Source organism: Dioscorea cayenensis, unplaced genomic scaffold, assembly GCF_009730915.1.
Source record: "Dioscorea cayenensis subsp. rotundata cultivar TDr96_F1 unplaced genomic scaffold, TDr96_F1_v2_PseudoChromosome.rev07_lg8_w22 25.fasta BLBR01000962.1, whole genome shotgun sequence".
Classification (NCBI taxonomy): domain Eukaryota; kingdom Viridiplantae; phylum Streptophyta; class Magnoliopsida; order Dioscoreales; family Dioscoreaceae; genus Dioscorea; species Dioscorea cayenensis.
The window spans coordinates 50,297-75,381 of NW_024087353.1; the positions used below are offsets into that span (position 1 = coordinate 50,297).

A 25,085-nucleotide genomic window follows, 5' to 3' on the forward strand; every position below is an offset into this window, starting at 1 on the left:
GCATGTTAAAAAATATAATTTCAGGTGACGGGTAGTGCATAATGAGGAGAGAGTCAAAAGAAGCAATTTTTAGCCATAACAAATAAGATAGAGTTCTCTCGACATCAACAGCAAAAGAATAGGCCAGACATAACACCTTACAGTCTCCTTACAGTCAGACTTACAATCGTAAGACTCATGCGAGAAATCTTGTGAGCATGCTTACTGTCTCATCTAGAGGGACTTGTGAGCAGGACTTACGCACGTATGTTGAACTGTAAGAGCCATCCAGAGGAGCTTATTGTGTGTAGTATACTCTCATAAAGAAGATTGCAAGAGCCATCATGTGAATTTTATGTTCCAACCCTTACTTATGTAAGTTGGACTATAACAACAAGACAAAAAACCTTACAATAGAGCTTACGATTATAAGATGCCCATAAGGCACACGACTCATCATCTCTAGCTCCTTATGACCTTGTTCTTATACGCCTGCAAGTAGCTCGTAAGTGGTTTGGTATAAAAGGTTCTGTTGAGAGTTTTTGAAAAAAAAAACTTTGACGACCATACAAGAGTAGAAAGAAAGAGATTTTCTCAAAGTTTTCTATAGAAATTTGGTAAGGCAGAGAGGCTCATCCACCATCTAGGATGCTATTGGAGCTAATAAGTGTACATGTATGTGTTATTTAATATTATTTAGTACATTTATTCGATTCGTATTAGAGTATTCTTATGGAAGATGATGGTTAACATGGTAAAAATTGTGTTCTTAGGTATCGAGCAGTGCTCAAATATAAGAGAGAGAGAGAGAGAGAGAGAGAGAGAGAGAGAGAGAGAGAGCGTAAAAATAAGCAATTAAGAGCCAACACGAGGAAGATGGAGATCTCTCCACACCAACAACTGAAGGTCAAGCCGGACAGAACCACATACGAGCATCTTACGACCATGTTTAAGCCCGGAAGCCTCAAGCAGAGAACCTTGCAGGTATGTTTATGCTCGTAAGGTGGAGTGTAAGGATCAATAGAGGGAATTACGAGCAGGACTTACATCTGTAGGTTAGATCGTTAGGACTGTCCAAAGGAGTTTACAATGAGCAACATACTCCTGTAAGAGTGGTCACATACTTAATCAAGAGAAGATTATGGCCCAGCTCTTACGTCCGTAAGACAGGCTGTAATACCATGATGGAAAACCTTACAGGTGGGACTTACAACTGTAAGGTGTCCTTAAGGCACTCGACCCATCATTTATAGCTTCTTACGGCCTAGTTCTTATGCCCATAAGCAGCCCGTAAGTGGGCAAGTATAAAAGATTCCGACGAGGGTTTTGAAATCATCTTTTGAAGGGCAAGTTTGGGAAAGAAGGAGGAGTTTTCTCTAGATCTCTGAGGGTAAATCATCAAGGAGAAGAGGATTGCCCACCTGGAAGGAAAAGGATTAAAGTCATCAATGAGCACCATAGAGGCGATCTAAGAAGAAAAGGGGAAAGTTCTTCGGAAATCGTAAAGAGGCACATTTGAAATGGGGGTTTTAATGCTTTCAATGCTTTCTTGTTATCTCTTGTGAATTGTGGGATTGTTCTCTCTTGATGCAGAACTAATTTTGTAGGTGTTTGGGCAAAGATGAACTCTAGGGTTAGATTTGATTGACATTGGTTTCATGATTTACATTGATTTCTAATTACAATCCTTTACTTTTGAATTTAATCAAGTGTTCTTATTGCCTTGAATGCTATTAAGGTAAAAGCCCTAGTTTCATGTTTGATGTGCTATAATAGGGGCACGAGTGTATGTGCCAATCGCGTAATAGTAGTGTGGGTAAATCAGAGTGTCGGTCCACATGGAAGAAAATAAATAATAGTAATAGCCTTGATTCAGAAAAATAACCTAATTAATGAAGTGATGCGTGTGTAAGCAAAGAAAGCAAAAATAAGAAATACTGTAAGAAAAGGAGAGAAACTAAGGGAAGAAAGGATATCAAGGAATAGCATCTCTCTAGGGTTATAAAGTACAAGACAAAGGTTGTCTCAGTATGCAATCCTATTTGAACTGAGAGGTTTCTAGAAATTATACTATACCCCAATTTCTCATGTGAAGAGTAAATGAATAAGAGAAGAGCTGATAGAAACATCCAGATAATTGTATTAACACTCTATGAAACCTCATTGTGATTTAATGATGATCTCTTGAGTAGACAATCTCGCTCAAAGAAAGAGATTACCCCTTAATCTTAATATAGAGCAAAGATGCAATTTCTCCTAAAATCTAGTTCACATGATTGCAAAGAGTACAGAGATTATCATTAATTCACTTGGGTGTATTGACGGAGATGGAGTCTCCAAAGTACCCTACACCCAGGCTTACTCACAATTCCCTCTAATTATGGCATGCCTATGCTAGGTGGGTATTTCTACTCATCACAAAGCACATCAAGTACGATATCTAGGGCCTTCGCCTCGTTAGCAACTAAGTATTTGATGAGTGCATTTCATATAGATTTTTTAATACCATTTTCATGTATCCGTCTTGTCTTTAAGCATTTATTTGTTGTGATTCAATGCTACTATGTGTATTATTGTGTAATTATCCAGGAAAATAGGTTTTTTTGTGCAAAAGAACAGGATTCGACACAAATACATTGTGGAAAAAAAGGTCAAAACATAGTGTTTCAAGTGAAGCACTGTCTAAGCATGGGTGTGCTCTCTCCCTGTGAAAATCTCTGGAATTCCTCATCAAGCGAAGCACTAGCACGGCAGTAAAACACTGCACCAAAAAAACACTATAGCTGAGTCTTTCATGGCTACTATTTTTTTTTTCCTTAGCCTTGTATTGATTTGTAAAACTCTGAGGGGCTAACCATTCTTGATACACCGTATATATGAACTTCGATTTTTATGTGTTATGTTGATTTACTTGTGTTTAATGTCTATGGAGTTCTGATGCATTATGTGTTTATTCATGTGTTGGATAACTTTTCGTGATTGATTTACGTAGCTGTTTGTATAAAACTTGGCATGTGTGGATTACCGTAGTTGTGATTGCCTTATGTAGTTGCAAAACTTCATGTGTATGAAGCCCATAGATACACTTGGAAAACTTGCCATATTTGATAGCCGTAGATGCAACATTGCTTTTGAGCACCCGCAAGGATATTAGGACATACGTGGTAGTCATTAGAAGCAAGCTCATACACATTTCTCTAGGGGATTAGTCTAGGTATTGCTCTATCTTTGTGTTTCTCACCTAGTTCATTTCCAGCCCTTACCTATCATCCTTCCCCCTTTTAGGTTATTTAGTTGTCATCTTTACCATGAACTAGTGATCTAGCTAGAGATTAGAAGATCAATTAGTATTAGGAGTCCAGTCCACGTGGTTCGACAATCCTACCACTTATGAGGTACCATTTTATTACTTGTAATAATCCGTATACTTAAGGAGAGTTCATCATGTTTTTGGCACCATTGGTAGGGACTAGAAACTCTTAGGAACATTAGGATTCTAGTGATGTAGCCATTTATTTCATTTGTATATTTTTATTTTGCTTTTATTTTTGTTTTATTTTCTAATTTTTCTGATTCTTATTTTATTTCAAGCAGATCGAGATGAATTGCTTACAACCATGGAAAATTGTACATGTCATCATTTGATTATCATCCAAGTTACTCCCAATCATAGCAAGGTTTAGTTGATCTAATATCACAACTCACACATTTTAGCCACATCAACAACACCTAGGGTTATTATAATGCTTTCAGTTTAGAAGAGACAGTTAAATTTTCATGATCAATCAATACAGTGTCAGTGCACAACTAGTTTGGGTGATGTGATACCCCCAACAACCCAAGAAGAACAAAGTTTGATAGATCTACTAATATACCACACACAATGCAACAATAAAAGGGTACATCAATTTGAAGATGTCTGACCCAGTGTCTAAGTAGATCTAATATGGTTTTCCAGCTTTAGCATTAAAACTCATGTAGTCTATGAAGCACCTCCACTCCCAACTCAAGTTTCTTCAATTCCATCTTAGATAAAGTCTACAATGGGAAGTTGGGAGTTTTTAAGACAAAAGGCTGCTACAAGTTGGGTGGAACCTATACCAGAATTTTCTGTTTTAGCTGAATATCAACATGAGGAACGATTTACTAGCAATGTTGAAGAAGTTGGTATGGTTATTTTTAATGATTTCTAAGAAAGGATCTTCCTTCTGAGCTTATCGTTTATTTTCAGTTGTTTCAAGTTGTATTTTATTTTTCAGATCTTTATAGACTCAAGTTATTTTGTTTTTGTTTAGCTTCACTAAACCCCCTTGTGTATACGTGCAGATGGTCTTGTGAGTCTGGAATGTGAGGAATAGTCATGGACACCGTCAATGTGGTATTCACAACGCGTTAAAACTCAACACATGTTTTTGTTAAAACTCAACTCTCAATGAAATTAGCTCCATCAAACGTACCATTAGGAGTTCAAGGGAGTATTGTTTCAATTGCCCATCTCCACATATGTTTTTGATTGTTATATTTCTTTGTTGTGCTTACATGCGTACAATGAGGGCAATGTACATCTTAAGTGTGGGGAGGCGTTAACATTACACATGTTCTATACTTATGCTTTCACTGTTCATGCTCATGTAGCCAATGGCGGTTCACCTTAATTGCAATGGTTGTATTCTTAAGTTTAGGAGAATTTTTAACATTGGATGTTCTCATGCTCTAGTTTTACTTGAACTTTTAGGATTTTTTCCCGATTGACACTTGTTGCACTACTCACTCATTAAACCTTGTGGAAACTCAACTTCGACATTTAAGGGTCTGTTTTAGTTTGTTTTTGTTTTAATTTCTTTAAAAAAGAAATGGATGAATGAAAAGAAAAAAAAAAGAAAAAAATATGTGTTTTTTTGTTTTGTGCACTGGGGGTGGAAAGAGCTACCACCTATGAAGTATGAAGCTACTCTCATAAGTCAGATACTAGTTATGCCCTAATCAGAGAAAGAGCTATCTCATGGGATGAGTGAAAGCTATTACCCCGGTAGAAAGAGCTACCACCTCGAAAGTGTGAAAGCCACCTTGGCGGCTATCTAGGAAAGGGCTACCTTAGAGGATGTGTGAAGCTACTACCTTCTCTTTCTTTTTGTACATAAATAAGTCCCTCTCAATAAGAGTTTTGAGGAGTATATGTTGGGTTGACTTGAGTGAGTTTACACACACTATACAATATTGTGTTTGTTGTCATTTTTTATACAAGTTTTTAGCTAGAGCATTGATTTTTCTTATTCGATGTTTGAATTTTTCCTTACTTGTAGAATGCCTCTTTCGCATGCTTTTGGAGAACCTAAGGCCAAGCACTTACAATTTTTCTTCGTATATGCTTGAATGTTTATTTTTGATTGAGGACAAGCAAAAGCTTAAGTGTGGGGAAGTTTGATAAGTGCTTGTGTATAAGAAATACGAAGTATTCTTTTTTCTTACATTGAGCATCACTTTTATCAGATTTTATCGCTTATGCATGTTTGTTTATGTTCTTTTATGCATATAGGTTTGTGAAAACAAAGTTGAATGAAAGAAAGTAAAAGTATATTGTGGGTGCAATTATTGATGAAGTTCTTGGGTTGAACAATGGTGAAGACATAAGTTATGCCCATAGACATGTGGGTGTGTACCAACCTCCATTGTGCTAAAGATAACGCACAAAGTGGAGGGGTACAAAGGCAGTCACACTGATATGTTCCGACTTGTGCAAACATTAGCAAGGGCTTTGTCAATGTGGTTTCATTAAAGACACGATCTACCGCATGGATGTGTGCCCATTCATGTGGTCGCGATGAAAAGAGTGGATTCGAGAGCATTTCGTCAAAGCACTATAGCAAAAATATTGTAGTAAAATTATTGTAGCAGTTAATGTTTACAACGCACAGGAAATGAAGACCTGGAAATTCACATGGGCGTATCGAATTTCCACATGCCCGTGTGGATGCCTGATTCCAGCCCCTATAAGTACTGCATTTTGAGAGTTATTGAAGGATCTTTTCCCAATCTTTTGTCCATCTTTTGAGGCGCTCGCGGCTAGGGTTTGCAGAGGCTTTGTCTAGGTATTTGGGGTGGTTTTACGGTCTTCCACATCGTGTTCCTTTGGAGGAGAGTTATTGGGGAGCTTTCATCAGCACCGATTCGGTGAGGTGTGCCCTAGGGCTGACAAGGGAACCTTTGGAGAAGACGAGGCGGCTCCACAAGACCATCGATACGGACTACAAGGGGCTTTTACCTATAGATTGCATGCTTTTACTTTCAATTTTATTTTTGATTGTGTATTGCTCCATAGAGAGATAAACCCCTAGTGTGTGCTTGGACTTGTAAACTCTAGGATGATTTTATTTCATTGACCATTATTATGATTCTTTAATTGATGTTTTAATTGAGTTCCATCATTGAATGCTTGTTGTATTGATTTTTCCTTAGAGTGACACTAGGGTTGAGAATCCATCTTGGTATTCCTTGTGGATGAGTGACATTCCATTAGGATTAGACAAAGCAAGGTTGGAGAGGGTTGAGAGGGTGAGTTGAGAGGTAGCGGAACCTTCTCTTTCCCTTTCAATGTGGTTTATCCTACCTCCATATTCCAAGAGTTCTTTGCGGTCATGATAGAGTGAAGTGATAAGATAAAAACTCCACTAGTGCTTTGTTGTGCAAGGAACAGAGTAAAGTGTTGAAGTAATCCTTAGTGCTTGGGCTTAATCGTGACTAAGGGTCTTTCTCCTGGACCAAAAGGTTAGATCTATTTTAGTGAATAGGGTTTACCACTTGGAGTCCCTAGAGTTTTATGTAAGGTTAGTCACGGTTGACCTTAGATTTCGAACCGTGTGTCTTTGGATGTCCACGACTCATTAAGCATCAGTTAGGAAGCATAATGATTAGTCTTGCACTTGAAACAATAGTCCTAGGGTGAGCAATGTCCGGGTGCCCCATCTCTCTATTGATTACCTCTCCTTATCCCTATTGCACTTTTGTTCCTTTCTTTACTTTATTTTGCATTGATATTGTTCACACAATTCCTCAATCCTTCTCACTATAGTTAAATAGCAATTCATGTCTTTCCAAGTACTATTCCATGTGGATACGACTACTCACTCACCGGGGTACTTTATTACTTCGACAAACCGTGCACTTGTGGTACACACATGCAAGGGGGTGTGTCACTCTTGCGGGAAAGCTTGCGCCCGCAAGCTTGCCACCTAAGGGGCCACTAACTTGCTTATTTGCAAGTTTACGGGCGCAAGCTTGCCTGTAAAGCCTCACTGACTTGCATATGGGCTTCTTCACAGTCAATATACGGGCATTTTCTAGTTTTCTTCAAGTTCTCCTCCTAATAATCACAAAATCAATCAAAACAAAGCTGAATTTACAACAAAAACAATCAAGAATTCAACCTTAATGCACTAAGATGATAAACAACTCAAAGGCTTCACAACTTTCAAGCATTAGCACGAGTAAAAGAATTAAAAAAAAACAATGGAAAATACTACTACAACAAAATCATAACTAGACAACACTAACTATTAAACACCCAAAGAATACAAAAACATGAATGCAATAAATTTAAAAGCTTGGGTTGCCTCCCAAGAAGTGTTTGTTTAAAATCATTAGCTCAACGTACCTTGTGTTACCTTCATGGTAAGATGAATGGGGGAGATATACCTCCAACTTTTGGTGTGTTAGCACACGGGAAATTCATTAAGAGACATGAAAAAAATTCGAAACTTAACTTGGTACTCCAAGTATAATCGGTCTACCTCTTAAGATGGCAACATAGTGATGCTCATGCTCTTCTTTAATTTTTCATTTATTTTCCTCCACATCATTTTGAAAGTATTTCTTTTCTTGCCATACGATAACAAATCACTCTCTACTTGGTTCACTTGTTGTTTCAGTGGAGAAGTAGAGATTTGTTCTTTGACTTCCTTGACTTTTATCTCTTCCAAGTACTCATCCAAAGGGTTTAATGCCAAGACCTCTTGCACACAATCAGAAATAATCAAATAAGTTTCATCGGTGAAATATAAAGAGTAATCATGGTCTAGTGTATGCTTCATAGCTTCTGGAAGAGTGAAACCACTTGTTCTTCCCATACTCTCAACGTCATCTTTCCTCCCATTACATCAATCAAAGCACCAAAAGTGTTAAGGAATGGATGCCCAAGGATCAAAGAGACTTTGACATCATCGTCCACATCTATGATCAAGAAGTCTACCAAAATAATGAACTTATCAACTTTCATGAGCACATCCTCAACCACTCTTGGGGTTTTCTCACTAAACGATTTGCTAGCTGTAGGGCCATACTTGTAGGCCTCAGATCCTCTAACCCTAGCTTTCGGAACAAGTTGTAGGGCATCACATTTATACTAGCCCCTGAGTTTGCTATAACGTTCTCTTGCATTCCTTCCCCGATCACACCAGGGATGATAAAATTACTAGGATTAGTCAATTTTTTCAGCAATTTCTTTTAAATAACTGCAGAGCAATTCCCTGAAAGAGTCACAGTTTCCAGGTCTTCTAATTTCCTCTTATTGGTTAGGAGATCTTTCATGAACTTTGTATACTTGGGCATTTGTGAAAGAGCTTCAACAAGGGGAATGTTTATATGAAGCTGCTTGAAGTGTTAAGGAACTTCTTCAATTGAGAATCTTCTTTATCTTGTTTAAGTCCTGTCGGGTATGGCAATGAAGGCTTGTATTCAAGGACCTTTGAAGTTGGAGGTTAGGGACAAGTTTCATCTTGCTCTGTCCCACTCTTTTCACTCACATTTTTAGTTCGGCTAGGGTTTTCCTAAATGGCTACCCTCTCATTTGAAGCACTTGGGCCCTCCTTAGCCCTTACCTCCAATTGCTTCCCGCTCCTTAGTGTAACGGCTTTCAAGTGTTCCCGAGGCTTATTTTCAGTGTTGCTTGGTAAGCTACCCAGGGAACATTCAGAAGTAACCTTAGCAAGCTGTCCAACTTGGTTTTCAAGAGATTGAATGGAAGCTTGGAGATTTCTCAACACTGTGCCAAACTTATCAAGCCGTGTGTTTACACTTAGAAACTTTGCTTTTGTGTTGATCATGAATTTGGATACAACATCTTCAGTGGTGTACTTTCTCTCTCTTATTGTGGAGGAGCTTGATACTGATTCTTTGATGTAGTGGAGGCCTATGTTGTGGTTAGCCTTGATTCCAAGAAAGATTTGGGTGGTTCCTCCACCCCGAGTTATAGGTGTTACCATAAGGATTTTCTGGTCCTCTTAGTCCACCACTGACATAGTCTACAGTCTCAACTGGTGTCGGAGAAGTAACAAGAATGGGGCATTGAATTGTTGTGTTCCCAGCACCACATGTCTCACATGACATAACTGCTCTAGAATTTGTGCTTGAACCCATCAAGAACTGATCCATTCTTTTTTCCAGTACATCAACCTTTGCAGCAAGAGCAGTGTTATCATTCACTTCATAAATAATCACCGCCCTTGGTGCCTTCTGTCATGTGCTCCAATGAAACTCATTATTTTCCATCTCTTCAATGAGTTTCTCGGCATCTTCGGGGTACTTATTGCTCAAAGAACCACCTGCTCGGGTGATAAGTGCTTGTGTATAAAAACATATGAAATATACTTTTCTTACATCGAGCATCACTTTTATCAGATTTTATAGCTCAATCATGTGTATTTGTGTTCTTTTGTACAATTAAGCTTGTACAGACAAGTTTGGAAGGAAGGAAGTAAAAGTAGATCATGAATGTGATTGTTGATGGAATTTTTATGACAAACAAGGGTCAAGGCACAAGATGTGATTATAGACATGTGGGTGTGTGCCAACCTCCAAAATGCTCAAGCGAATGTACAAATTGGAAGGGCATAAAGGCAGTCACACTCATGTGTTACAACTTGTGTAACATTTCCAAGAGCTTCATCAATGTGGTTTAATTGAAGATACAACATGATCTACCTCATGTATGTGTGCCCAAACATGCGGCCTCGATGAAGAAAATGAATTCTGGAGTGTTTTGGCAAAGCACTATAGTAGTTATTGACACAAAACACTGTAGCAAAATCCCTATAGTAGTTACTATTTACAGCGGGTAGGAAAATGAAACCTGGAAATCCACACTGCCGTGTGGAAATTCCACACGCCCGTGTGGGTGCCCGATTTCAGCCATATAAATACCGCTTTGAGAGTTTTATTTCGGGATCATCTTTTGGCTTTCTTTTGGGGAAAGCCCGGATAGGGTTTGAAGAGGCTTTTGCTGGGTTTTAGAAGCGGTTCTAAGGCATTCGACATCGATTCCCTTTAGAGGAGAGCTATTGGGGAAGATTTCATCTGCATCGATTCACTCTAGCTAAATAGCAATACCTTATGCTTCTGAACAACTATTCCCTGTGGATTCGACTACCACTCACAGGGGTATTTTATTACTTTGATGACCCGTGGACATGCGATACACACAAGCAACGGGTGTGTTAAGTTTTTGGCGCCGTTGTTGGAAAATAGGTGTTTTAGAAGCATTTGCACTTTGCTATTTTAGCTATTCATCATTTGTTCTATTTCATACTTTCTTATTCTTCCATCATTTTAATTTGTCTTCTTCCTTTGATTGCAGAGAAGATGATCAACACAACTGAATTATTTGATATGATCACGGGAATGGTGAATGACATAGAAGAGAAGATGCAGTTTTTTGCAATACAATCCAGTTCATACTATTTCATGCAAGAGCAACCCATGATTAGCTAATATGCGAAAGAATCAGTTATTGATCACATCAATGATGCTCATGATCAGAATTGTGAACTAGTCAGTATTTTAGATCATTTGGAAAAGTCGGCACTATCCTCTACGAGCTATCATCAGCTATCATCTAGAAGGAAGTTTGGAAAGGGTACTTGCTCAGTTCAACTCCTTTTATCAAGATCAAAGGCATGAAATTTTTTTGTTGGGGGTTGCAAGTGTAGCCAACAAAACTTGTAAGATAGAAAATGTGGAGATTATTGAAGATCATTCAGATCCACAAGCGTAAGAAAGCAATTTCGAAAATGTCCTTGAGCAAGATTCAGAGCAGTTCGAGGAGATTGATAAACTAAAGAAGAATAGATTGTGACCATCCATTGAAGAGCTACCTGATTTGGAACTCAAGGTGTTACCTGAACACTTGTAATTTGCTTTTTTAGTAGAAGGGTTAAAGTTCCCTATCATTGTAGCTTCAAGTCTCTCCACAGATCAGAGAGACAAGCTTATGAACATGTTAAAGAGGCATAAGTCTGCTATTGCTTGGAAGTTTTCTGATATAAAGGTTATCAATCTTTCATTTGGCACACATAAAATCCTAATGGAGGATAATTACAAATATGTAATTCAACCATAGAGAAGACTGAACCCGAACATGAAAGAAGTTGTCAAAGCAGATGTTGTAAAACTGTTGGATGCAGGAATTATTTATCCCATCTCCGATAGCGCTTAGGTGAGCCTGAATCAAGCAGCTCCGAAGAAAGGGGGGATGACGGTGGTGAAAATTGAAAATAATGAATTAATTCCTACTAGAACAGTTACAAGTTGGCGTGTCTGCATTGACTACAGGAGGTTAAATGATGCAACTTGAAAGGATCATTTTCCGTTGATGTTTATTGATCAGGTGTTGGAGCGATTAGCTGGGCATCAGTTTTATTGCTTCCTTGATGGTATGGCAGGATATTTTTAGACTCCTATCGCCTAAGAAGACCAAGAGAAGACAGGATTTACTTGTCCCTGTGGTTGGTTATAGAAGAATGCTTTTCGGATTGCACTGGTGTTCATTCCAACATTGCATGACTGCTATTAATAATGATCTCCTAGAGGATATCATTGAGGTGTTCATGGACGACTTCTCAGTGTTTAGAGATTCCTTCAACATTTGTTTAAAAAATTTGGAAAGAGTGTTGGTGAGATGTGAGGAGACAAATCTTATTCTTAATTGGGAAAAGTGTCAATTCATGGTGCAAAAAGGCATTGTCCTTGGTCACAAGATTTCCCAAATGGGGATGGAAGTAGACAAGGAAAAGATTGAAATCATAGATAAACTTCCTCCACCAACAAATGTGAAAGAAGTTCATAGCTTCTTGGGGCATGGGGGGTTCTACAGCCGGTTCATCAAATCAACCATTTACAAAACTCCTCGAAAAGGATGCTCCTTTTGATTTTAGAAATGATAATCTGGTTGCTTTTAATCTGTTAAAAGAGAAATTAGTTCAATCACCAGTTCTGATCACACCAGATTAGAATGAACCATTCGAGCTCATGTGCAATGCGAGTGATTATGCTATAGGAGTAGTGTTGGGGCAGAGGAAGGATAAACAGTTCCAACCAATATATTATGCGAGTAAAACTCTCACAAGTGCTCAAGAGAATTACACTACCACAGAGAAAGAGTTATTAGTAGTCGTGTTTCCTTTTGACAATTTCAGGTCGTATCTCATTTTGTCTAGGGTCACTGTATTTACAGATCACTCAGCATTTGTTATCTCATGAACAAAGCTGATGCTAAACAAGTGTTGATACAATGGATGCGACTTTTGCAAGAGCTTGACATGGAGATAAAAGACAAGAGAGGTACTAAAAATGTGGTTGCAGACAATTTGTCTTGGTTAGAGGATTGTGAAGGACAAGAGCCATCAAGCAAAGAAATTAATGATTTCTTTCCCGAGAAACATTTATATTCAATCTAGTGTTCGGCATCAAGTAACACTCTATGGTTCGCGGATTTTGTAAATTATTTATTAGGGAAAGTTCTTAAGCAAGGACTCATATTCTAACAAAAGAAAAAGTTCTTCAGTGATCTAAAGAATTATTTTTGGGATGATCCATTTCTGTTTCGCATATGTATGGATCATGTGGTCCAGAGATGTGTATCACAAGAAGAAGGATGGGACATCATTGCACATTGTTATTCAGGACTTGTTGGAGGACATTTTGCTTCAAGTAGAACTGCTGAGAAGGCCTTGGCTGCTGGATTTTACTGGCCGACTTTGTTTCAGGATGCACACCAGTTTGTTCATCGACATGACAATTGTCAAAGAGTAGGAAATTTTTCTCGGCGGGATGAAATGCCTTAGAATCCAATGTAATTTTGTGACATATTTGATGTATGGGTGATAAGGGCTTGTGTATAATTAATACCAAGTATACTTTTCTTATATTAAGCATCACTTTTATTATATTTTGTAGGTCATTCGTGTGTATTTATGTTCTTTTGTGCATTTAGGGTTGTGGAGACAAGTTTAGAAGAAAGGAAGCAAAAGTAGATCGTGATGACAAGTTTGGATCGAACAAGGGTCAAGGCACAAGTTGTGCTCATAGACATGTGGGTGTTTGCCAACCTCTATTATACTCAAGTGAATACACAAAGTTGAAGGGCACAAAGGCAGTCACACTTATATGTTCCGACTTGTGCAATATTGTTAAGAGCTTCCTCAATGTGGTTTAATTGAAGATGCGATGTGATATACTGCATGGATTTGTGCCCAATTATGCGGCCTTGATGAAGAAAGTGAATTTGGGAGTATTTCGGCAAAGCACTATAACAATTATTGTAGTTAAATTGCCATAGCAAAATCACTATAGCGATTATTGTTCACAGCACACTAGAAAAGCATCCTGAAAATCGACACGAAAGTGTGGAAATTCCACACACTCGTGTGGATGCCCGATTTCAGCCCTATAAATACCACTTTGAGATTTTTACTTGGGGATCTTCTTCCTATCTTTGACCTATCTTTTGCGGCAAAGGCGGCTAAGGTTTTGAGAGACTTTTGCTGGGTTTTACGAGCGGTTCTACGGCATTCGACATTGATTGGAGGAGAGCTATTGGGGGAGCTTTCGTCAGAATTGATTCGGTGAGGTGTTCCCTAGGTTTGACAAGGGAGTCCTTGGGGAAGACGAGGTGGCTCCTCAAGACCATCGATATGGACAATGATAAGTGCTTGTGTATTAGTAATACGAAGTATTCTTTTTCTTATGATGAGCCTTACTTTTATCATATTTTAGAGCTAATACATGTGTATTTATGAACTTTCGTGCATGAAGGGTTGTGAAGCCAAATATGAAAGAAAAAGCCAAAGTAGATTGCAATTATACTTTGTTGATGAAGTCTTGGAGTGAACAAATGTGAAGACACAAGTTGTGATCGAAGATACATGAATGTGTGCCAACCTCCATGCGCTCAAGCAATTACATGGTTTGGAGTGGCACAAAAGCAGTCACATTTGCGTATTCTGACTTATACAATGTTAGAAAGATCTTCACCAATATGGCATTTTATTGAAGAAGCGATGCGATCTACAGCATAGACGTGTGCTTCTTTATGTTGCCTCAATGAAAAGTGTGGATTCGGGAGTATTTTGGCGGAGTACTGTAGTAGGTACTGTAGCAAATCACTATAGTAGTTACTGTTTAAATCCCGCAGAAAATCAGATATCAAGAAATCTACATGGGCTTGTGGAAATTCCACACGCCCTTGTGGATGGCTGATTACAGGCTTTTATAAAGCCGTGACTTATACCAATTTGGGCATCCATCTTTCATCCTTTCTTCTATCTTTCCTCCATCTTTTGAGAGGCTGGTGGCTAGGGTTTAGAGAGGCTTTGGCAAGGCTTTTGGAGTGGTTCTATGGCTTTGACACCACTTTCTCTTGGAAGATAGTTATTGGGGGAGCTTTTATTGGCACCGATCCCGCAATGTGTGTCCTAGGCTTGACAAGGGGACCTTTGGAGAGGATGAGGCTACTCCACAAGACCATTGACATGAATACCGAGGAGGTTTTCCTATGGATTACATGTTTTTACATTCGATTTCATTATTGATTGCATCTTGCTCCATGGAGAGCTAAACCTCCTAGTGGGTGCTTGGACTTGTAAAGCCTAGGATGTTTTTGTTTTATTGACTTTTTATTATGCTTTCCTTATTGATGTCTTTAATTGAGTTCCAATCTTGGATATGATAAGTGTCTAAATGTAGGTGTTTTCTTATATATATCGTATTCAATTTGCATGTATTTTATGAGGTTTGATGCCAGTTTTGCTCTTAATCATCTACTATTTACTTTGTAGGGCATAACAGAGCCATGGAGAAAAAAAAGATATCATTTAGGCGAAAAGAGAAGAAAAACTGCAATTCCATACCACCCACATACCACCTAGTATGGGGGCTGTATGCACACCGTATGGAGCGTGAATCTAAATTATTTGAGTGCTATACGACTCGCATATGACCCCTATACCACTCGTGTTCCATGAGGGGTATAAAAGTTGACTTTTATGGCAGAACAAGGGGCTTTTTCTGGACATTTTTGAGAGACTACTTAAGAGGCTTTGTGCGACCTTGGGAAGGAGAAGAAATGCAAGGAAGCTAGGATATCATTCAAGGCCAAGGTCCAAGACTCTCAAGGCAAGAAGGCAACATCATTCAAGGGAAGATCTACCACGATTCGAAGGAAGGAGACCCGCGGCTAGAGGAAGCATCATTTGGCACTCCTTTGGCGGGGAAAGTGTCATTCAACACATTCTCTACCTCCTCCTCTACCATTTCATCTAGGGATTGTCATTTATGCTTTTGTTTCATATTTTGCTTGATTGTATTGCTTGTTGTGGGATGATGACACACTAGACCAACAAGGCCACCGAGTGTTGGTGAGCCTTGGTTTGGGGGTTATCATGTATTTTTGGATGATTACTTGTTAATTCCATGCTTGCGTAATTTTGAGATTTAATCCATTGTTTCCATGCTAAGTGCTACACTAAGGAGAAATCCGTAGCTCTTTTATGAGTGATGCATGTAGATGTAACTTGCTGACATGTCCGAATATGCGTGTACACCGCAAGTGGACGGGTGTCGAAGTAATAATCCCAGATGAGTGGATATCGTATCCACAGTGAGTAAGGAATAAAGACACTTAAATTGTTTCTTAACTAATGTGAAAGATGAATAGTGATATGTGTGACAAGATTCAATTCTCAAGAGTAAAAACAACAAGAAAGAGAGCACAAGTAAAGGAGAAGGTAAGGCAATCCATAAAGATGGGGTACCCTGGTATTGTTCCGCCTAGGACAATCGTTTCAAGTGCAAGAAACCTCTATTATGATTCCTAATTAATGCAATAATGAGTCGTGGAAATCCTTAATTGCATAGTCCCAAATCTAAGGTCAACCATGCTTAACTCTATACATGTCCCGGAGGAGAAATCGAACAATCTCAACACCTCGCACTCGTATAGAATTGCAATGAGCTCTAGGGAATCCGAATGATAAACACTATTCCTAGATGCTAAAATCACTTCAATGCTTCACTCCGTTGCACTCGCAACTAAGCCCCACCGGAAGGTTATCCCTTAGTCCATTCACTCTACTATGACCGCAAAGAACTCTTGGAACGTGGAGATAGGATAGATCATACCGGAGGGGAAAGGGGACGCTATGCTACCTCTCGACTCACCCTCTCAACCCTCTCCAATCTAACTTTGCCTAACTCTCATGGGGTGTCACTCACTCATAAGAGTTACCAAGAAGAACTCTCAACCCTAGTGTCATTCTAGGGAAGTATTCATACAATCAAGCATACAAGATTGGAACTCACAATAAACATCAATTAATTGAAAGCATAATAAAGAGATTCAATGAAACGAATACATCCTAGTGTTCACAAATACCCAAGTACCCACTAGGGGTTTAGCTCTCCATGGAGCTACATACAATCAATGAAATTGAATGTAAAAACAAAGCATCCATAGAAAACCCCCTCGTTAGTCATGGCTATGGTCTTGTGGAGATTCCTCTACTCGTCGCAAGGGTCCCTTTGTCCAGCCTAGGATACACTTTGCCGAATCGGTGTTGACAAAAGCTCTCCCACTAATCTTCTTCCAAACGGTGCGCGATGTCAGAGTTGTAGAACCTCTCCAAAGCCCTAGCCAATATCTCTCAAAACCCTAGCTGCAGGCCTCTCTCAAGTTGGGGAAAAGATGGAGAAAATAATGCTGAAATTGGGGCTGAAATCAGCTTTTAAAGGGCTGGAATCAGGATTCCACACGCCCGTGTGGGCGCCCCTGTGGATATTTCACACGGCCGTGTGGAATTTCCACACGCCCGTGTGGATTCTTTGTTTTCCTATTTTCTTGGCCGGCTGTGAATAGTGTTGGTACAATATTCTTGCTACAGCTTTTCTACAGTACCCTACTATAATACCGGCCCAAAATACTCCCGAATCCCTGCTTTCATCGAGGTAACACAAACGGGCACACGTTTACATCATGGATCGCTTTGCTTCTTCAATAACGGACATGTTGGTGGAGATCTTGTTCTATATGCACAAGTCAGAATGCTTGAATGTGACTACCTTTGTGCCCCTCCAAATGGTTATACTAACTTCAATATGAGGAGGTTGGCACACATTCCCGCATCTTGAACCTGACCAGTGTCTTCGCGTTTGAACCTTAGCAAGATTTTCTCCAAATTGGTGCATTTGCGACCCACATTGGCTTCTTTTTTTTATATTCGGCCTCACAACCCTACCTGCATGAAAGTAACATAACTACACACATATGAGCGGTTAAACCTGAGAAAAGTAATGCTCAACATAAGGAAAGAACACTTCGTATTCTTATCGCACAAGCACTTGTCAAACTCCTCCATACTTAAGCTTTTGCTTATCCTCAAGCAAAAATTAAAACATTAAAGCACAGACAAAGGAAATATTGGAAGTCCTTGGCCTTAGGTTCACCAAAGCATACAAAGAGTGCATTCTATAAGTACGGGACATTTCAACACTAAATACGAAAATCAATGCTCAAGCTAAAAACTTGAATCAAAAAGGCGACAAACCCGAAATCATGTAAGTGTGTGAACTTACTCAAGTCAACCCAAAATATACTCCTCAAAGTTCTACGTATAAGGGACTTATTTATCTATAAAAGGTAACAAAGATTCAAAAAGAGTAGTAGCTTCACACATCCTCTAAAGTAGCCCTTTCCAAAGCGGCCGCTAAGGTGGCTTTCACACTTTCGAGGTGGTAGCTCTTTCCACCGGGGTGGTAGCTTTCACACATCCCATGAGATAGCTCTTTCTCTCATTAGGGCATAACTAGTATCCGACTTATGAGAGTAGCTTCATACATCATAGGTGGTAGCTCTTTCCACCCAACAAGCACAACTAAACAACAAAACTATTTTGTTCTTTCTTTTAATTTTTTAATCATTTTTTTAGAATTAACACAAGAAACAACTAAAACTAGTCCCTTATACATCAAACATGAGTTTGCAACAGGGTTTATAGGGTGAGTAGTGCAACAAGTGTCAATCGGGCAAAAATTCCTAGAAATTCAAGCAAAAAGTAGAGCATGAAAACATTCAATGTTAAAAAAATTTTTCCCCAAACTCAAGAATACAATCAATGCAACTAAGGTGAACCGCCATTGGCTATGTGAGCATGTATATCAATCAAAAACTAGCATAAAAGAGATGCGTGCGCTATGAAACTCCCCCACACACACACACTTAAGTTGTACATTATCCCTATTGTACACTTGCAAGCTCATTCATAATGTAACTCAATTAGATTCAGATGTGGGAGAATCAATCGAAACAATACTCCCTGACTCCTAGTGTTGCATTTGATAGGGCTAAGTCCTTGGGAGTGTTGTTCCAACTTGTCGTGAAGCTCACACGGCCAAGTGCCGAAACACCTTGGCCGTGCCCATGACAAAGTCTTAATTCCCATGATGACAAGACCATCTGCACGCATACACAAGGGGGTTCAATGAAGCTCAATAAAAACAAAAAAAACTCGAGTATATAAAAGATAAGACAATGAATACAACTCGAGATACAAAATGAAAAATAAACTCGGAAGGAGAGTCCTTTTACGAGTATACAAGTCCAAAAATATAATGCGGAAATAAAAAGGCGAGGAAAAATAAAAATCAAGTGTCGATGTCGCGCTCTGGATCCTCTGCTGCTGGTGGTGCTAGATCAAAGGGTGCTGGTGGAGCTGATTGGGACAGAGGAGTCCTCGGCCGCAGGACAAATGACGAACCGACGTCTCGCTCTAAGATCTGTTGTAAGGTGTTAAAATGTGATATGAACTCCGTATACTGTGCGTCCTGCGTAGCCCTAATATCGACAATCCCTGCTCGAGCCTCTCAAAGAGATCCTGGGCTCGAGATGGTGAAAACATGCACACGGGGGTGGATCATCTATCACCGGAGGTGCCTCGGTCTCCATAAGTGCTGACTGAGGCTCGGGGGAAGGCTCGTAAGCCTCGGCATCATCACCCTCCTCCTCAGCTTTCTCTGAGGTCAGTAGAACCAGAGCATAAACCCCTGTCTGAACCCTACGGACCATGCCCATCAATCTTATCTCCTCCAAGCTCAGGGGCACAGGTATACTCGTTTTCTCGGCCCCGCGAATCACGCCCAAGAAAGATATACCTATAGCTAATCTCGTAATGTATGGACCCGAGAAGATTGCTCCCAATCTGGCATACTGGCCCTGATGTCGAATGTACTTAGCGACGATGTAGCCTAGATGGATCGGTGTGCGCTGCATCATCGAATACAAGTACAAAAGCTCCTGTTGGCTCAGAACGCCTATGCTATCACCACGGCTATTCACCGACCTGCTCATGATGGTATGTAGATATCGGTACGCAGGTCAGGAAAGGCACGTGGCCTTGGATACCCCCGGCTCATATTGGCCCTGACCACATAATGCTCTGTATGCTCTCTGTCGGGTCAGAGCTCTAGGGTAATCCGTCGGTAACTGAGAGTACTCCTTAGTGTCTGTAAATGCCTCCTCGTATAAGCCGAACCGAACTGAAAACTACATAATACTCAGACTATAGTGATTGATGTCCAAGTGCTCTGAACTGAACTACGTCAAGGTCGTCGTATCTCGCATATGATCTATCAAACTCGATCTACGACAAAACCTCCAGTGTAAGCTCCTGGATAACTGGCTCTCTAATCGACAATAACTGCCTCTAACCACCTACTGAAATGAGATCCTTGACTTTATCAGCGAACTCATCCCCTTGATGCAAATCTCTTGATATACTCATGTCCAAGAACCGAGTTTGTACGAATCGAATTCTCGACAGACGCTCAAAATGAGCCTGATGCTCAGGGATAGTGAATCTCATGCTCTCGGACTCAGGGGATGACTCTCGCGGTCGCTTATCAGCTTACTTCTTTGACCTGGGTGCCATAGTCTACAAAAATTGAAAGAGAATTGACCAAACAAGTTAATTCAACATAGCTGCAAAAATCCATACGGTCGTGGGAAATTTTCGCATGCCCGTGTGGATCCACGGGCTGTGAACAAACGCACGGCTGCGCGTTAAACTTCACAAATGCACCATTACAATGCTTTTACTTCGTTCTAAATATTAATAATCATTCTAATTGAATAAATGAAATATTATTGACTAGCTTCATCGATGAAAATCATGAATTTGCGAAGGGAATCAAAGATAGGGCTTATCGTCGACTTGAGATGAGAAAGCTTTGAAAACGGTCGGAAAACCAAGTAAAATCCTTCCAATTTAGCGATATGAGGTCGGGAAACAATGTAGAAGTGCTCTCAGACACTAGAGGATATTAGGATGAAGAGGAACAATAGTCCTTTTAAAAGGACTCACGCTCTTGGAGTTCTATACATCCGCACGGGCGTGTGGAAATTACACACGCCCGTGTACCTCCATAGGAAAGCTTCACAGGGGCAGGTGCACGCCCCTGTGTGCTCTCGGGAAAACACTCACTGCCTCTGAACACAAATACATGGGCATGTGATAAATACCCACGCCCGTGCGCCTCACTCACAGTGGGAGCCGCACGCCCCTGTGGTTGCTCTGGACATCCAAGAAAAATTGCTAAGTGTTCGGCACGCCTGTGTGGAAATCCCACACGGGCGTGGGCATTCACAAGCCCAATTCACAGGGGTAGCCACACGCCCTTGTGTCATCTCGGGATGGGGAGAGCTCCTCTGCAGAGATTCGCACGGGTGTGTGGAAATTACCCACGCCCGTGCGATTTTCACATGATCGCCCACAGGGGCGAGTCCACGCCCCTGTGTGCTTTCGGGAAAGTATGCCAATCTCTGCAGGACTTTACACGGCCGTGTGAAGATCGCATGGTTGTCCACAGGGGCGAGTCCACGCCCCTGTGCCTTCTCTGGATGAGCTCGCAATACAAAACCATGGCCGTGTGTTAATTCCACACGCCCGTGTGTTTTCTCTGGATACTTTGAATACTCTGCAGGCTCTCCAGTAAATTTCTGAACATGCTTACACACTTAGAGCCTGCCCCAATATGCAATTTATACAAGTGAAAAACATGAGAAATAGCTCAAACGACGAAAACTTCGCCTAATTCACATGAAAACTCACGATGAACTTGAGAACCCACGATAAAAATCGTAGCACAAGTATATAAAAATCAAGACACCAACACTCAACACTTTATTCATGCAAACACTAAACTAACAAATTAAGAAAACATTAAACACTTGGGTTGCCTCCTAAGAAGAGCTTGTTTAACGTCACTTAGCTTGACGTACCTTATCTTACCTCACGGGGGCTCATAGATGAAAGTTGCCCTATTACCCATGGCTTGGAAACATGATGAGCAAAATCTCTTGAGGGTAGAGATTGAATTGTCGGGCTTGAGACCGCTTTGAAATGGTTCACCCAAATTGTTCGGTTCACGCACGTCTCCAACAGTCGTGGAGCATTTCCGGTGGCGTCTCCTAGCCCTCTTCAATCTCCGGAGCACCTTCTTCAAGATCCCCGAGGTAGATGGTACTTCTTCCATCGAACTGAGCATCATGATCTCTTTATTGTCCTTCTCTTGGTCGAACAAGCCTTCGTATGGATCCGGATTGAACATCTCCTATATGTATTCATCAACAATCTCATTAGTAGCGTCTAGAAAGTACAAAGTATCATCGAAATCAAGAGAATGCCGCATGGCTTCAGGAAGGCGATATGTGAGCTTGTCATCTCCAACTCTCAAAGTTAGCTCTCTGCCGTCCATGTCAATCAATGCCTTGGAAGTCCGCAAAAATGGCCTTCCAAGTATCAAGGTTACGTCCGTATCCTCATTGACATCTGTCACTACGAAGTCAACCGGAAAAATGTACTTGTCCATCTTGACAAGCACATCCTCGATGATACCTCTCGGATGTCTCATCGTTCGGTCCACTAGTTGCAAAGTCATCCGAGTAGGTCTAGGCTCGCCCAAGCCTAGCTTTTGAAAGAAGATGTATGGCATGACGTTGATGCTAGCCCCTGAATCCACCAATGCCATTTCTTTACCTAGATTGCCGATATTACACGGAATGATGAAGCTCCCTGGGTCTTTCTTCTTGTTCGGCATGTTCTTTTGCAAGACCGCCGAGCATGACGCATCTAAGATCATTGAAGTACTCTCCTCCAACTTCCTCTTGTTGGTCAACAAGTCCTTCAAGAATTTTGCATACTTAGGCATTTGGGCCAATGCCTCAATAAAAGGAATATTGACATGGAGTTGCTTGAACAAACTCAGGAATTTCTTGTACTGTTTATTCCCTTGGTCATTCTTCAATCTAGATTGAGAAGGGATCCTTGGCTTGAAAGGTGGAGTGCCACCTCCTTCTCTTTGCTTGTTCCCTCTTCAACCTCTATAACCTCGGGTGTATGTTCATTTAACTTCTCATTCGGAAGCCTACCATCGACCTCACGACCACTTCTCAAAGTGATCGCCTTCACATGCTCTTTAGGATGGTCTCGGTATTGCTCGGCAAACTTCCATGTGGCCTTTCTGATAAGGACTTCACAATCTGCCCCACTTAATTTTCAAGATTATGCAACGAGGCGGTATGGTTGCGAAGTGTAGCCTCAACTGATTCAAACCTTATATTTGATGATTGTAAAAACCTAGTTAAGGCCTTTTCCAAATCGGTCATTCGGGTCTCCAAACCTGAAACTTTGTTTTCCACATTTGGGCCTTGTTGTTGGAAACCCGGTGACGCCATGGCCTTTGTGGAACTTAGTTGCTCCATGAGAAATTGGGATGATACTTCCAACCCGTATTGTAGGTGTTGATGTATGGGTTCCCTTGAGTCCTCATGCTATTGTAGGTGTTGACGTTCTCAACCGAAGATGCATCACCAACAGATATCGGGCCGCTACTCTGTTTGAAGTTAGAAGATCTAACTTCTTACTCAGTGATTCCACTTGAGCCGCCAATGAAGTCACTGCATCTATCTCATGGAGACCGGACACCTTTTTCTTCTACCTGGCATTCCATTGGTAGCTGTTTAACCCATTGACGGGTCTCACCGGGGGTCTTGCTACCTAAGGTACCTCCTGCTGCCGCATCCAAGAGTTACCTTGTACTCGGATTCAAACCATTGTAAAACGTTTGAACAATCATCCACTCCGGAAATCTATGTTACCGGTATTTTCTCAGGATCTCCTTGACCCTTTCCCACGTCTCAAATAGAGACTCCAATTCCAATTGTACAAAGGATGAGATTTCATTCCTAAGCTTTGCAGATTTTCCGGGAGGGAAATAACGGCCAAGAAAAGTTTCTACCATCTCCTCCCATGTGGTGATTGATGCTCTAGGTAATGAGTGTAGCCACTGCTTCGCTCTCCCTTTCAAGGAAAATAGGAAGGCCCTCAACTTGATGGCATCATCCGTTACCCCATTTATCTTCAGCATATCACACACCTCGAGAAAGTTCTCTATATGACTACTTGGATCCTCATCGGCTAAACCATTGAACTGCGCGGATTGCTGCAACATATGGATGAATGCCGGCTTCATCTCAGTTACGAGTGAATCGTGGAACGCACAATGCTCGATTGTATCCCCAATACTGATGAGTGCGGCATAATAGGATAATGTCCAGTCTCGCTCATTCCGCTTTTTGCCATGTTTTTCGGATTCTTCTACTTCCAAATAAGCTAGATTGGACTGTTCTGGCATAGGTTCTTTCCCTTTTCTTCTAAGTGTACGTTCAAGCTCGGGATCTCCTTCAATTAGTATGGAGGGATTCCCTTGGGGAGCATAACTCGAGGTGCACTCAAAAGAAAGGAAACAAAAAAATCGAGCGATGATAGAATAAAAATATGAAATAGAATGAATAAATAAATAGCTAAGAAAAACAAAGTGCAAAATATCTCTAAACGCCTACTCCCCAACAACGGCGCCAAAAACTTAACACGTCCGAATATGCGTGTACACCACAAGTGCATGGGTGTCGAAGTTATAATCCCAGATGAGTGTGTATCATATCCACAAAGTAGGAATAAAAAGACACTTAAATTGTTTCTTAACTAATGTGGAAGATGAATAGTGATATGTGTGACAAGATTCAATTCTCAAGAGTAAAAACAACAAGAAAGAGAGCACAAGTAAAGGAGAAGGTAAGGCAATCGATAAAGATGGGGTACCCGGGTATTGCTTCCTAATTAATGCAATAATGAGTTGTGGAAATCCTTAATTGCATAGTCCCAAATCTAAGGTCAACCATACCTAACTCTATACATGTTCCGGAGGAGAAATCGAACAATCTCAACACCTCGCACTCCTATAGAATTGCAATGAGCTCTAGGGAGTCCGAATGATAAACCCTATTCCTATGTATAGACCTAACCCTTTTGTCCATATGAAAGATCCCTAGCCACAATTAAGCCCTAGATGCTAAAATCACTTCAACGATTCACTCCGTTGCACTCCGTTGAACTCTTGGAATGTGGAGGTAGGATAGATCATACTGGAGAAGAAAGGGGATGCTCCGCTACCTCTCGACTCACCCTCTCAACCCTCTCCAATCTAGCTTTCTCTAACTCTCATAGCGTGTCACTCACTCATAAGAGTTACCAAGAAGAACTCACAGCCATAGTGTCACTCTAGGGGAGTATTCATATAATCAAGCATACAAGATTGGAACTCACAATAAACATCAATTAATTGAAAGCATAATAAAGAGATACAATGAAATGAATACACCCTAGGGTTCACAAATACCCAAGTACCCACTAGGGTTTAGCTCTCCATGGAGCTAGATACAATCAATGAAA

At 40.5% G+C, this 25,085-nt stretch overlaps 1 non-coding gene across 1 annotated transcript; it reads left to right on the forward strand.

Annotated features, from left to right (window-relative positions):
• Nucleotides 1-23,440: 23,440 nt before the first annotated feature.
• Nucleotides 23,441-23,547, forward strand: LOC120255349. Its single transcript, XR_005534985.1, has one exon. It is a non-coding gene; the product is annotated as a small nucleolar RNA R71 (small nucleolar RNA).
• Nucleotides 23,548-25,085: the final 1,538 nt, after the last annotated feature.